The sequence below is a fragment of the Acartia tonsa genome, chromosome 4, assembly GCF_053477335.1.
Source record: "Acartia tonsa isolate MP-2025a chromosome 4, ASM5347733v1, whole genome shotgun sequence".
Lineage (NCBI taxonomy): Eukaryota > Metazoa > Arthropoda > Copepoda > Calanoida > Acartiidae > Acartia > Acartia tonsa.
The window spans coordinates 9,928,950-9,944,240 of NC_137263.1; the positions used below are offsets into that span (position 1 = coordinate 9,928,950).

At 27.3% G+C, this 15,291-nt stretch overlaps 1 long non-coding RNA gene across 1 annotated transcript; it reads left to right on the forward strand.

Annotated features, from left to right (window-relative positions):
* Positions 1–497: 497 nt before the first annotated feature.
* On the forward strand, positions 498–13,974 carry LOC145315972 (uncharacterized). Its single transcript, XR_013878204.1, has 6 exons — positions 498–585; positions 809–913; positions 8,441–8,696; positions 9,254–9,365; positions 12,066–13,170; positions 13,228–13,974. It is a non-coding gene; the product is annotated as an uncharacterized LOC145315972 (long non-coding RNA).
* The last annotated feature ends 1,317 nt before the right edge of the window (positions 13,975–15,291 follow it).

Sequence of the window (15,291 nt, forward strand, 5' to 3'; positions counted from 1 at the left end):
CAACCTCCTTTTAAATTTTTTCTTTCTAAATAATTTTTTCATACATAACTTACTATACTATACATTCTTTGCTAATTTTAACTCCTTATGAAACATTTTTTTTACCAAGTACCTTTCAGTTCAATTAGAGGCTTGTGTAACATAAACTAAAGAAATAATAGTCAATTTAAAGATACCAATATTAATTTTAGCAAACGATTAGATAGAAGTAAGATGTTCAATGATTTAAACTTTTATAAACGCCGAACAATATTGGTAGAACAGATTCTTATATCACCGACAAAAACTTTAATGTTTCAACATTTAGAATGTCCTAACTCTAGTTTATGTTTATGTTTTTTTTTAGGGATTTTCAATATTGACACACTTTCCCTTGTGTTTATATCAATAATTTAATAACTTATATTAAAGGAAATCTTTCTAGATAGTATTTTTATTGTCATAAAATAATTCAAGATCCCCTGACTATTAACAAAATAATGTATCTAACTTCTGTTCAGGTATACCCTCTCACAACTTAAAATTCTATTGAAGAAGATGGTACTTAGAACAGTTCCAGAAAGTATACTCACCTCAATAATAAAGGTAAACTCATCTTCATAAACTTTGAATACTTAAAATAACTGTTTAAATTTAATGATTTCAATTTCGAAATAAAAAAACAGAGATTTTTTAACAGACTGACTATTATATCTGCTTAAAATTTTATCACATAATTTCCTTGCCTACTGGTTTGCTTATACCCATTTTTTATTTTCTCAATGTGGTATTTACATATTTTAATACATTTATATTATTCTTTTTTTAGGATTAACATATGAAGAATATAAAAGATACACCACTGTGTTATTCAAGACCATGTGGAGAAATTTTACTCACCACAACTCTAACTACCCCTAATACTATTTCACAGGTATATTAACTTCATTATTTGATATAAGTTAACAATCTAAACTGATTATTTACGATTAATTTAATACAACAATTCAAATGGATACCTTTCAGTTTTATAAACTTCATAAGTATAATTATTTACTAACTGCAGGATCATTACCGTCATTCATACTCTCTTTTCCCACCAGATATTAATTATTTTTCCAATTTAACTATAAAAATTTAGAATACTTTCATAATTACAGCACTACAATATGGTGCATAATTTTGTATTTCAATACAATTTTATTGGAAACTTCTCGAAATTTAGTTCCTAAATTGTAACAACCTACTGTTCTTGATTTTTCTTAAGCAGGCAACTACGAACCCAAATATTTTTTATTCTGAGACTTTTGCGCCAAAGATTTCGTAGGCAATAACAACCTCAATGTATTACCTTGATACTACTTCATAATTGAAATACATTTTGAAACTTGAAATTATATTCCTCCTTCAAATTAACTTGTACATGTCCATTTCTTAAACATGCTTAAAATATTTTTTCAACTATACTTTAAACTTTTGACAGCACATCCTACTACTTTATATTTTTTTTATTCTATCTTAGAATAAACATCTTTTCATATTCTATCCAAATTACTTTGAATTTTATAATACCTGCCTATATAACAGATATGCCTCCCCCACTCTAACAATACTTTTTGAAATCTTATATTATTTTCAGGAATACGTCTAACCTAGGCAGCATAGCTTGAATATTTAATTTTAATCAATCAATATGATAATAAAGTAACAACGTCTTTTCCCTTTTTGACAGACAATTTCTCTTAACATTAATAAAAAAAGTTTTTCCTGCACTTCTAATTTTCTAACAACAAAACGTTTTTTTTAAATTTATGTCTGTCTATTTGATACAGTTTAACTTTAAAGAATAAAAAAGACAAAGACTTACTTCATAGTAAAATTCTGTTTCTTATTTCGTTTTTTCTTATAAATCATATTTTAGTCTTACACCTAAATTTCCTATTACAGTACGAACCTTAACATCTAAAGAGTAGTTTCGCTTTTTTTAACAACAGACTTTAAATGTCTCCCTCATAAAATTAACAATATGTAATCAAGTTTTTTTAAGAGTTTTATTTCACATGAATTTTCTTACTTTCTTTTCTTTATACATATAACTTAAATAATAATTTTGAAATATAGGTCTAAATTTTAACAAACTAAAACTACATAACAGATGATAATATTGTAGCATTTTTTTTTAAAATACTTTTAATACTGTAAGATATTAATTTCTAATCTGCTAAATCTACTTTTGAAAATAGGCCTACATTAATTTCATATTTAAGATTTTAAGATTTTTTCTCTTGAGGTGTTAAGATGATATCTTATAATTTTGACAATGGTCCTAAAGTTAAATACAAAATAATCAAATTACTAAAAGATGATTGTTTCCAAATAAAATTAAGATTTTACTGTTATAAAAATAATGCGACAGAATAACGTTTATACATATGAATTTTCTGATTAAACTTTTTTGGAAAATAGGCCTAAAACCTGGAAATACCCATTCAGAAGTTTTGTATAATTACTTTTCTTTTCTATTTCTCTAATGTTTTAAATTTTGAAAATGGATCTAAAATGAGCCAACATTTCTCCTAACCTCCTATATAATCAATTTTTCTTTCATATAAAAATCTTTGTATATTATATAAAATAACTTCAAAGTCATGGGTTTAAATATTAATCCTATATCAATAACATTTTAAATAACCTTGCATCAAAAACCCTTTAATATAAAATTGACCTTGTACTTTCATTTATGTACGGGAAATATTTTATTTCTCACCTGTAAGATTCATTTCACTGTTAAAAACAAATTATTTTTGGGTTTTGGCCAAACTAACCCGTATTTAGTCACTTTACACTCTGATAAATTTTAACACAGTTTCAGACTGTTCATATATAGCTCATGTACATTACTTTTATGCAGCTTTGGATATACTTTGGACAATTTAAAAACCTGAAAAAGAAAGAAAGAATTAATTGTCTTTTACTTTACTTTTGCTTGCATCTATTATAATTTCTTATAAACTTTATAAAGACAAAATTGTCAGACCAGTTCACATTGAAAAGTTGTGGACATTAATTTTTTACAGTGTCCTATTATTACAAAACTAGTTATTATAAACAAGGCATTGCAAAATAGAAAAATATAATGAAATAATATATTAAAATCTTACATTGCATTGTGCAGGAGTTAGTAGAGCACGGGTCCATCCCAAGCAGCTTAATCTTTGAGTACTCCATGGCATTCTTCTCGGCTTGGTCTTGCTTGTGTCAGTGATTCAATATGCTGCTCAGCATTCTCCATAGGCCTAGAGAATACATTATAAGCTAAAGCCATGAAACTTCCATTCTTCAAATGTATTTTCTTTATCATTAGGAGCGTCTCTTTCTTTGATTATGAACAGAATAATCGTAATTATTAGCGCATTATGGGCGTTTCACTTTATCTTTAATAGCCTTGACTCGTCAATACTATCAATATACATAAATATTTTACCTTTTATACATCACAGATTAGCATAAGATGTACATACATTTTTTACACTGGAATTGGTCTGAAAATAGAATTAGATATAAATACAAGACAAAACCTTGGAAACCTAATCAAATTACATTGTTAGGTCCTATTATTAAAATCATGATAAAATTGTACATACAAAGGGTTTGGTTGGTACAACTTCAACCTTTTAAAACCATCTAAGGACGTACATAATACAATAGAGATAAAACTATAGATTCTTTCTTCTCTAGGCTGCTTGATTTCCTTTGCACATGATCCACTTGCTTGTTTGGGGGGAAATCACAAAAATCCTTAAATAATATTTATTACATTTTAAAATAACCCCAATTAATAAAAAAATTTTTCACATTATTGCAATTTATACCCAACAGTCCATTTTACAGGTAGTGAATTGCAAAGATTTTCTTATTAATAACTCATGTATTCATAAGGACATCTAATTTTGTTTGTTTCTCATTTGCTTGTTCTAAACCCATATGAGCGACGGCTTTTTCTGTTTTTTATCTTATGAAATATTTTTTGTCAGAATTTTTTATATAAAAAAAAAACTTACTTTATTGCATTAAAATCCATAACAGGTCTGTATAGGTAATAACAATTTATAAGTGAGCTTGAGTCTTCCAATGATACAGTGTTTAATACTCAAGCTGCCCTAATAAGCCTAATTAAAACTCTCATTGACCTAAACGATAGGACCTTTGTTCTATTTAAATATGGAATTACTTTAACTTCATTTTGATTTTTTGAAATACCTTGAAATATTTTATCTTTCTTGAATAAACGAAAATTATACAGCATAATAAGTTTAAAACAACTGTTTTTTTTAAGAATTTGATTGTTGTGACACTTCCATTGAGTTTTCAAATTTAACACTAACATTTTAAACATATCAGTTCTTTGATAATGTCGATTTAAAAACCAGTATAATTGGGAAATAATTGTAAATTCATTTGAATTATTGGATATTTACTTCTTTCTTTTCAGTAGTAATAACAGGGAAAATTGCTTCATTAGGTAATAGATACAAAAACAACATGTACTTAAAGAAAATCAGCCAAAAATCAGAAGTAATGTCGAGCCTACTCTAGTGGTCCAAACTAGATACCTGCACAGCTCACATTAGGTCAATTTTAACTTTTATTTTTAAAAAGAAAAGTTAGCTTTTATGTACCCACAGCTAAGTACCCTTATTATTTAGTTTGTCCCAGCCATTATTTGAGAAAAGGATACATGTAAACTTAATTATGTACATTACTATATAGTTTACATATCGCGATTTTTTGATAATTTCTGCAAGGTAAAATTTACAAAATTATTTCCTACCTTTAATAAAAAAGTTTTTTTTCCTTTCCTATATTACTTAGAAAAATGACTAATATCTAACCAGCTTTTCCCCCAATATCGCATTTTTACTTCCTATTGAAAAATAAAAGTTTTTCATGGATCATATAACATTTTTTTAATGCAGAAATGAACACTTCTCTTTTATAACTATATCATTATCAAGTTAAGTATGGATTCATAGACTAAATACATCTCAAATGTTAATAATTGGACGGGATTCAGGTATTAAAATCATTAATTTGAATTAGTTTTCTTTTATAAAAACTTTTGAGCTTTCACTTTCAATTTTTTCCCCCATATTAATAATCAATACTAATAAACAACTTTAAAACTATCGTTCTGAAGCCAATATCTTTTTTTTGCTTAAATAGTTAATTGTCTTAGGTTTACTTCAACTACACTTTTCCAGTAGAAACTATTCACAGTCACTTACCCGACAGAAATACATTATGTTAGCCATTTTTATATTTATTTTGATTTTATAATAACATCTAATTAAAGGCTCCATTGATGTCTACTTTCAGTTTAATACGAAATTTCAATATAAAAGAACTAACATATCACCATTTTTTTCCCCCCTAGATTGCATGACCAATTTTAATAGCAAGCCCATTTTTTCATTGGTTTCTACTCAATCTATAGTTATGTCAAAGCTTCAGTTTTCCTTAATTTCAACTTAAATATATTTTATCTTTAAGTAAACATTATATTTATATTTCACAATTTACTAAAAATTTACATACTTTTTCTTTCTACACTATTTAATATACAAAATTAAACAGACACAAAAAATTTCATTCCAAGTAATTCAATAAATTTTTCGCATGACTATGGGCTTAATTTCAAGCATGCAACTTATTTTTCTTTTCTACTAGCTCCTTTCTTCATATTTTATACTAAGTCTATAATGCCTCATTTTTCCAATAATGATATTGTGGATATGTTAAAACTATAACCATATATGATTACTAAACTTAAAATACCTATAATTAATCCCTGACCAATATTCTGCATAAATGTATAAATTTACCTCCCTCCAATAATTACTGAATTGACTAATATCCATATGCTTTTTACTCAGCGAATATGTTAATATCCCACACCATTGGTTACTTCCAAAGACCCAATTAAGGTCAGCACGAATACAATTGAATTGGAAAAGATGATCCTTCCAACTATTTTTCCTTTTTCAGCCTCCAAGTGCTTCCATTTATTAACAACTGAATGAATATTTGTTTTCCAACCTTTTAGGATAATTTTAAGTACTCAAACTGGGTTTTAATATTCTAGATACTTAATTTATTAGGCTAGTATCTCTATTTTTGTTTTCTTCCTATCGTGTTTAGTAAGTTAATAATATTTAGACATTTTTTTTCCCCTTCTATCCTCAAATTTGGGCCTTACACGAAACTATTCTTATCTATTACATTATACTTTTTCTTATATAACAGTAAACAAATGTATAAAATTTGAATTTTCCGTCTACCTTTGCTATGTCTCACCATTTTATTTTCTCTATCACTCATTTCTCTCTGCGACAATAAAGAATGAATATTGAACAATAATTTTAATAATATATTAACTAATTTGTGCCATACCTATTGCTGACAGACTACTTAAAGGCCCTAATGTCAATATTTATTTTCCTTGCTTTTGAATTAAAGTTGGAAAATGTTTTATATGTTTCAAATTAAAAGATTAACAAGCTAATTTTTGACTTTTCACAAATAATTATAAGTATAAATGTTTAAGTTCTTGCCCCTTAACTTTATTAAACTTATATTATAGATAGACATCACAATAATACAGTGATCATAATCCTATTTTACTATTGATTTACCAACCAATTTATTCAACCCATAATTATAAATTTTTGCAGTTTTTTTTATGACAGTTTTCCCATTTTACCTAACCTTATAACTTATAAATAGAATCTTTTCTATTCACAATAATTTTTCTCCTTATCCTATTATAAAAAGACCGCTACTTTTTGTTAACTCTATATTAAGAAAACAAAATAAATTGAAATAGTAATCATAAGGACTACTGCTATTGTTTTATTCATTTTTAGCTACATTTTAACTTTATTAATATTCTACACTTACAGAAAATTTCGAAGCTCTGTCCAACAAGTACAATCATATCTTTTTTTCTCTCCTTTGAATGATATTGTAGTTATTTTATAACAGATAGCTAAATATTAATTCATAATTAAAACATCATTTTATCATTTTAAATTGATAGTAATTGCTTTTCCTTTTTATCTTTTCTTCCCCAAACAGAAAGGATGTTTCAACATAAACATTTCCCTTTTTGTCTGGTATTTTGGTAAACACTAGTATATATTATAAAAGGCTACAACTGCACTTATACTCCAAAAATTTTATTAGTTTTAGTAAAAATTGACTGCACTTATATACTTGATATTAATATTTTGCAATAAAATAAAATATCAATTCTTACCTAATATAAATACATCTTACAATTTTCTTAATTAACATTATGATGATAGCAAATACCATTATTTTTCCTCAATTCAATGTATGTTTATCTTTTTGCTAAACCCACTCCCCTAAAGTTTAGAAATCATAATTTTGGAAATTTTAGAATCTTTCATGACAAGAATTGTCACTGTAAAAGATAACCATAACGGCTATATTTAAAATATTTTGTTATAGAAAATTGGAACCTCCTAAATTACTCTTTCAACATGATTAATTTTCAATGTACTCTTGGAACTTTTTCTTCTTTAGCCACATATAGTTATTTAGTAGTTTTGGCTTATACTTCTACTAAATCTAACAAAACAATAATTTTTGTTTAAATGAAATTACATTGACTACATGATCGTAAACAGATCATACTAAACTCTCTAAACTAATGGTATATCCAGCCAAAGACACTTTCTTTACTTGTATTTTTTTTCTTATGCACCTCCTTTATTAAATAATATCTTATAATATGATTTTTCATGATATGACTACTAATATCTACTTCTATTTCTTAATTTTATTTCATATCCGGTAGCTTATTAGTTTTTTTTTTCTCTTTTTTTTTAGGAGAGAGGGGTGTGTATTAGTTTTGCAAACTAAATTTTACCCAACAATACTTGTTAAACTAATTTGAGTTTAAAAATTAATGGTTACATTCACAAATTACATTGTCTATAACTTTAAAATCAAAATAGAATAAATTTAAATTGGCATCAATATATTACATGCTGAGCAACAAAGCTTTATGGTCATTTTAAACTAGTATCAATCATTTTATGAAACTAACAATCTATCTTCTTGGCTTTAACTAGACAATATGATAACATAATAACTATCAATAATTATTAACTTATCTATTAAGCAGCAATAAATTTCTTAAATTTAAAATCATTTCAAAATAAGATAAATCCAAAGATTTCTTTTCAATTAGTAAAAGATAAAATTACAGTTTTGTTTTAGACAAAAGAAAATATATAATAAACCTCTAAACAGAAATAAAATAGATAATATTAACCATTACTTTTATCCAGAATAAAACATTCAATGATATAAAAACTTTTGATTTTATAAACTTCCTTTTTTTGAACCATAACTAATAATAATTGTTTTTCTCTAGGAATTGCCAACTGTTTATAACCAACAGAGACAAATACACAAGTGACCAAATTAGTGTCAACCAACATTTAAAGTTTTCCAGCCAAACGGAAATATGTCTTCATCATAAGAATGACGTCAGCAAGAAAAGCGAGGATCTTAAAAACAATTTGGTACAACTGATATTACAACCAATACTTATGATGACTGCTCAATCAATACATCACACTGACCAAGAGTTCTGGCAATTGTCCTCGAAAGGCACAGCAGAAATAAAGGTATAAGAAATATTTAATTTTTGTATGTGTACATTTCACATTTTAAAAACAATTAAAATCAAAAGAGAAAATATGCCTTAGTATTTATACAATGAAATTTATAGATTGATAAGTAGCCACATATAAATAGATATATATATATATATATATATAAATGTGTTATTAAAAATAATTTTATCTAAATTATGCCATAAATAAAAATCATCAAATAATGTTGGTAAAATCTTTGAAACTTTTAATGAAAAGTATCATTACAAAATGCAGTGCACTACTTATAAGCTTTAGATTTGCATTCAATGTTAAACCATATATATATTAATCTATTTATTAAAGAAACTTTTATTTTTAACTTCACATCAATTTCTTTATCTATATAAAAAGAAAAACTCAGTTTCTTGCGAAATTTAAAAATACTAATCACATAAATTTTTGCAAAAAAAAAATATATGACTTTCCTCTCACTCATTATAATAAGAAATTTTAATATATTTAATTAATCATCCTCATTTTCAAACAGGTACACTCCAACATTTTAAAGAAGATATTCTCTATTTTAGGCAGTAATGACCATTTACAATTTTGGGTATGTGTTGACTTCAAGGAACCACAGAAGTCTCAGATCTTAAATCTGGAAGACATCCTACCATTGCCAGGACCAATCAACATCAGGTACGAACATAAATATATTGGCTTTAATCTTTTTATATGATCCTGAAAATTACTATGATAATTAGTAATATGATAAACATCAAGAATATTCTGTTAAATATCAGACTATTCATGATTATCAGACTATTCATGGTTTAAGATCAGGACTCTGGTTTATTAAAAAGCTTGATACTTAAAATTTTGGATTAAACTTGAATATCAAGATGAGAAAAATTTAAGTTCACAGTCCCTTTAAATCATTTCCACTCTCTATAATACACAAGAAGCTTTATATACGTCTCACAATATGCTTTGTTTTTACTCCCCAAAAAATTAAAATCAAAACATTAGAGGCCATGCTCAGTTGCATAGTTTTATTTTCCCTTCTGCAATCAATCAATAACACTTCTAGGGTAGGAGAAAAAAAAGGAATAAAGATAAATCAAATCTGCACGTGAAAAACTAAAGTTTCCCCAAAAAGACAAGACTTGCTCATACTCTCTTTTCTGAAAATAATAGACACTAGCTTTCCTCATAATCTGGCTGCATGGATAAAACACTCCACCTGGGCTTATGTTATATCCCATCACTTCTTTGTTCAGTTTTCTTAGTATGCAGTATTATTAGTTAGACAGATGTAGAATATCCTGATTCTTTTGATAATTTTGTGTACACCATTGTTTGAAGAATGTCTATCTAGACATAAGATCTTTTCTCCAATATCTGTGGTAACAGTTGAGTTGCAATATACATCACTCTATATTTCAGTCCTTGTAAAAAAAGTTTTGTTAAAATCTTACTCACCATTAAAAATTGAAACCTAATTTGTGTTTATAACCCAAGGTTTCTAGGATTTTTGCTATTCGGAACTTTTCAGATGGTACTTAACAAACCACCTACCTCTCCTCCACCATACTAGAAAAACTTCATTTAATACATAACTTAGTGTGTTATTGTCTCTCTTTTTTGACTGTAAAGTTTGGAGAATACGGATACCTTGTTCCTCCATGAATTCCTGTCTTTGGCAAGTTTTTTTTACTTTTTCCCATGTTAATTTTAAGATTAATAAGGTATTTCAGTGCTCTGCCTCCAGGTCATTTTTGGTCATCCCTGTTCTCGCTTACCAGTGGTGGAATTCCATTTTCAGTACTTTTTGGAAACCTATTTTGTTCCATTCTGAACACATGTCCCAGCCACCTTAGTCTTTTATATTTCATTGTCTGCTTCAATACAATTGCATTTGGTTTTAGAATACAGCTCAACGTTTGATATGGTTTAAGAATACAGCTCAATGTTTGATATCTTGATTGGCCAGAATATTTTGCAAATTCTTCTTAGGCAGCTATTGTGAAATGCATTAAGTTGATTTGTTTAGTTTTCACAGTTCTCCAGCATTCAGCTCCATAAAGAAAAACTGATAACATCCCTAAAACCATTATATTCTAATGACACACTCTTGAGTACGCTGTCCCCAAGTCATTTCTGGCAACCTTATTTTTCATTTTCCTTTTTGTGGCTCCATACATTTTCCTAATCTACCTTCCAAATTCTGGGCAAAAATGTTGATATCAAATATCCAACCATTTTCTAGACATCCTTTAGCACTGAAATATATGCAATCAGCCAAGGTAAACAAATTAGATTAGCAAATCCCATATGTAGTATAACACTTTGTCCATAAAAATTCAAAGTATATATTTTGTCTTTATCATGATGGTATCTTGCGGTTTAACCATTAAACAATTTAGTTTTTCCAACTGTCTTTATGAAGTGTCTAACAGTTATGAGATTGATAATATTTTACGCCTATTTTTTTTTTCTCAATATCAGGACCCAACACACTACCTTGTGGAATTCCTGAACTTACTTTTTCATCTGACAAGATCCATTAGTACTAACTTGTTGTTTTCAAGATTGGAATCAATCTTTACTCCATGTCAAGTGTTTTTACCTTGGATTATATTAGCCTACAATTTTTTTATATCATTTTTCTTTACAATAGAGAAGTAAAATGATTCCAATTAAAATAAAACATTTGTTGAGCTTGAGGCCACAATTGAATTTATACACACCAGAGAACAATTTTCTAGAATTTTTTTTTACTTTCTATAGCACAGATAAATAAGTCTTAAAGAATAGAGTTTTGGTAAAGACAACAATAAAAAAGTATTAAAACTAAAGAACAGAAACTATAATTAAGAAAAATAAACAGAACGCTACTCTACCTTCTTTTCCAAATACTTTTAGAGAGTTAAAATAGATAAAAACTTATTTTTCATTTCAGACGCCCTGAAAACAAAAATATACAATCTGCTACTTTTATATATATAATTTTTTTTCTTTTTCTTTCTTTTAATCTAAAAGTAACAATATGTAATTGTACAATGTAAAAGTATGTCTTTATTACATAAAAGATTTTCTAGCCAAATGCAATTAATTTTTTACATAAACTTCAGAAGAAAAATACATTCTGCAAAAAAAAAAAAAAAAAAAGAATGTAAACTTTTATATCTAAATTTAATAACTTTGTAGATTTTGTTAAACATAATTTCATTTGTAAATCTAAATCCATATCTAATAACTTTGTAGAATTTATGAAACATAATTTTATTTATAATTAACAGTAGTGTAATAATTATAAAGAACAATTGGACCAGAAGAAAAAGAAAATAGACATTTGAACAATTATAATAAGAAATTACATAATCTTTCTATTTTTAGGATCAACTTATGATGTTTCAACCCACTGTTGATGTTGATGAACTCTCTTAAAGGATGGGAGATTGTGTGTGTTAGTTCTTGGCTCTGCTGCTGCTACTGATAGTGTTGCTGCTGTAGTAGAGGTGGATGTACAGTGGTGACATAACCAACATAACATCCCTGAATGGAGTTTTCCTGCCCAGAACAACCAGATCTATCCTGGCACAGCTGAGACCTTGATACAGCATTTATACAGTTATAAGTACTGAGTTAATAAGACTGGTTACATGGTGGATAAATGCCCAAACTGTGACAGTTCTCACACTACATCACAGCTATTCAACTTTCAATCTGACCAACCTCACAGTCAAGGATCTATGGGAAAAACCTGCAAAAACTGTCAGATTTCTAAATCTGGCAACATATGTTGATGATCTCAGTTAGAAGAACCTAAACTACAGAATGAAAGATGCTTTCACCTGAAAAACAAAATCATTAAAAAAAACAAAATCATTGAGAAAACAGGATCCCAGAACAAATTCAAGTGGATTATATTTATTCTTGATGATGCAATCTGTATATAAACTATCAAACAAATACACTACTTACATATCACCACAGAGTGTATTGTCATTTTTCAGTGGCTTTCAGTTATGATTAGAACACAACTGTGCATTATGGTTCAACAATCCTCATTAAATAAAAGTACACTTGAGTAAAAACTTTTTTTCACATAATATATTACCAAAAGTTTCCTGTGGATCCATAAGAATAATTGTTGAGGTATGTCTGCAACCTGGAGCCTGGAGATCCCTATAGTGTTTTGAAAAACAATCTTCAGCCCCATATAGCAGAACAGAGACAACCTTAAGACTTGATAGGTCTTGTAGACAGCCTAGCTTAAAGCTCACTATTGAGGTATGGCTTAAGAAAATTTTTTTTTAATTGTTTTTTTTCGTGACAATAGGGAGCATGTTAGGACGAAAATATGTCCTAAATAAGTGCAAGACATAAAGAGATGTAGAGAAGCTATGCACCTAGCATAAAGAAAATTTTATGGCCTAACACTCCACATCACACACACGCTCAGGGGAATATTTCTTGGATAATACACAGGCAGAACTAGGTAAAGAAAAATCATAAGATGAAAATATTTACAAAAACTGAAACCTATTTTTTTTAGGATAAACACAGACATCCAACTACTACACGAGAAAACAGAAACAAATAAGAACACTGAAAACAAGAAAAGAAAATCAAATACTCTAACATATATTCAACAATTGTATTACATAAGATATCTAGTGCTTTAGAAGCTTTTCATTTTATAGTCTTTTTACTATCATGACCTAAATTGAATCTAGATTTTACAAGCTAAAAGCTCTGATGTCATAGCCAGAATTTAGTATAAAAAGGGCAAATCTCAAGACTTTTGTATCAGTCTTGGGAAGATTGTTCACTACTCAGCTTCTAGCTCTAATCAAGGTTAGCATTATAATTTAGGTTCAATAAGGTTTTCTATTAGTAGAGTATGAAGGAGTTCTTAAGTAGATTTCATACTTTGCCATTTTCTTACTTGAGTTTTCTTTGAATTTTCTAAGTGTTATATTTCTCTTCTATTTTTCCTGAAACTTAGAAATATTTTAATAGACATTTTTCTTTAAAGATTCTAAGTGTCAAAACACTTGTATTTATTTTTAGTTTATATTTTACCTTAAAGGCCTAAGTATAAAAGAGAACTTAGAAATATTTTGACACACATTCTCCTTAAAGATTCCAAGTGTAAAACACTTGTATTTATTTTTAGTTTAGTCTTTACTCTAAAGCCCTAGGTATAAAAGAAAACTTAGAAATATTTTAATATACATTTTCCTTAAAGATTCCAAGTGCTAGAACACTTGTATTTATTTTTAGTTTAGTCTTTACTCTAAAGCCCTAAGAATAAAAGAACTTAGAAATATTTTAGCTTACATTCTCCTTAAAGATTCTAAGTGTCAAAACACTTGTATTTATTTTTAGTTTATACTTTACTTTAAAGCCTTAAGAATAGAAAGAACTTAGAAATATTTTAGTTTACATTCTCCTTAAAGCTTCTAAGTGTCAAAACACTTGTATTTATTTTTAGTTTATACTTTACTTTAAAGCCCTAAGAATAAAAGAACTTAGAAATATTTTAGCTTACATTCTCCTTAAAGATTCCAAGTGTTAAACACTTGTATTTATTTCCTAGTTTATACTTTACCTTAGAGTCTTAAGCATACATAAAAACTTAGAAACAATTTCAATTTAAATTTTTCTTAAAGCTTAAAATACCAAAAGACTTGGTATAAATATAATATTCTAAATCTAAGGATATAGTCTTTAAGTAGTAATCATTTTATACAGTATATGCTCTGGTTATATTTACCAGGTATCTTATCCATTGTAATAATATTACTAATTAGTATATACTTGTGTGCTTGAAATTTTTACTTTTTGTAATATATATATTTTACTTTCTAATCAGATATTTGTTTTGTATAACTGTAAGAAGTAAAATAAAAGAAAAGAAAACTTAATCAAATTTTACCTTTGTTGATTTATTCATTTATTTCTTTTTCTCTACTAATACATAGTGGTACAACATTCTTGTATCTTCTTATCCACTTTAAACTTGGCAAAAACTTGAAATTTGCTTTGATCTGTTTGTTTGGTCTGTACTGCACCTCTCCCGTTTCCGAGCCGCCTTATTTAACACCTTAATAAAGAAAAAGAATATTAGAAAATTACAGTCTTAAAACTTTTGTGGCAGGGAAGTTTTGTTTACATCTAAGGACTTTTTTTTCTTACTACTCAGGGATAATATACCACTGAACCAACGAGCTATTTAACCAATAATTAAAGTCTAAAGAGAAATTATTTGACAACACCTTAACATAAATTTTTCTTTTTCCTCTGAGTAGAAATCAAATAGAATTTTCTCTATCTTGCTTGATAAAGGAAACAAACCGTTTTTACATGCCCTTTATAACAAATTAATAAAAAAACAAATTTAATTAAACATTACTTTTGATTAAAAAACAAAATAGAAAAATACCATTACACATTAGCATGAAAAAAACATATAACAGCAGAGAAAACCAATTAACATTAGTATCATTCAATTAAAAAAAAACAATCAAGCTACATTTTGACTGACAAGATTAGGAGCTTCCAAGAAGGCACTTGTAGAAATCCTATGTGATTGACAAAGGTGGTTTAAAGAATA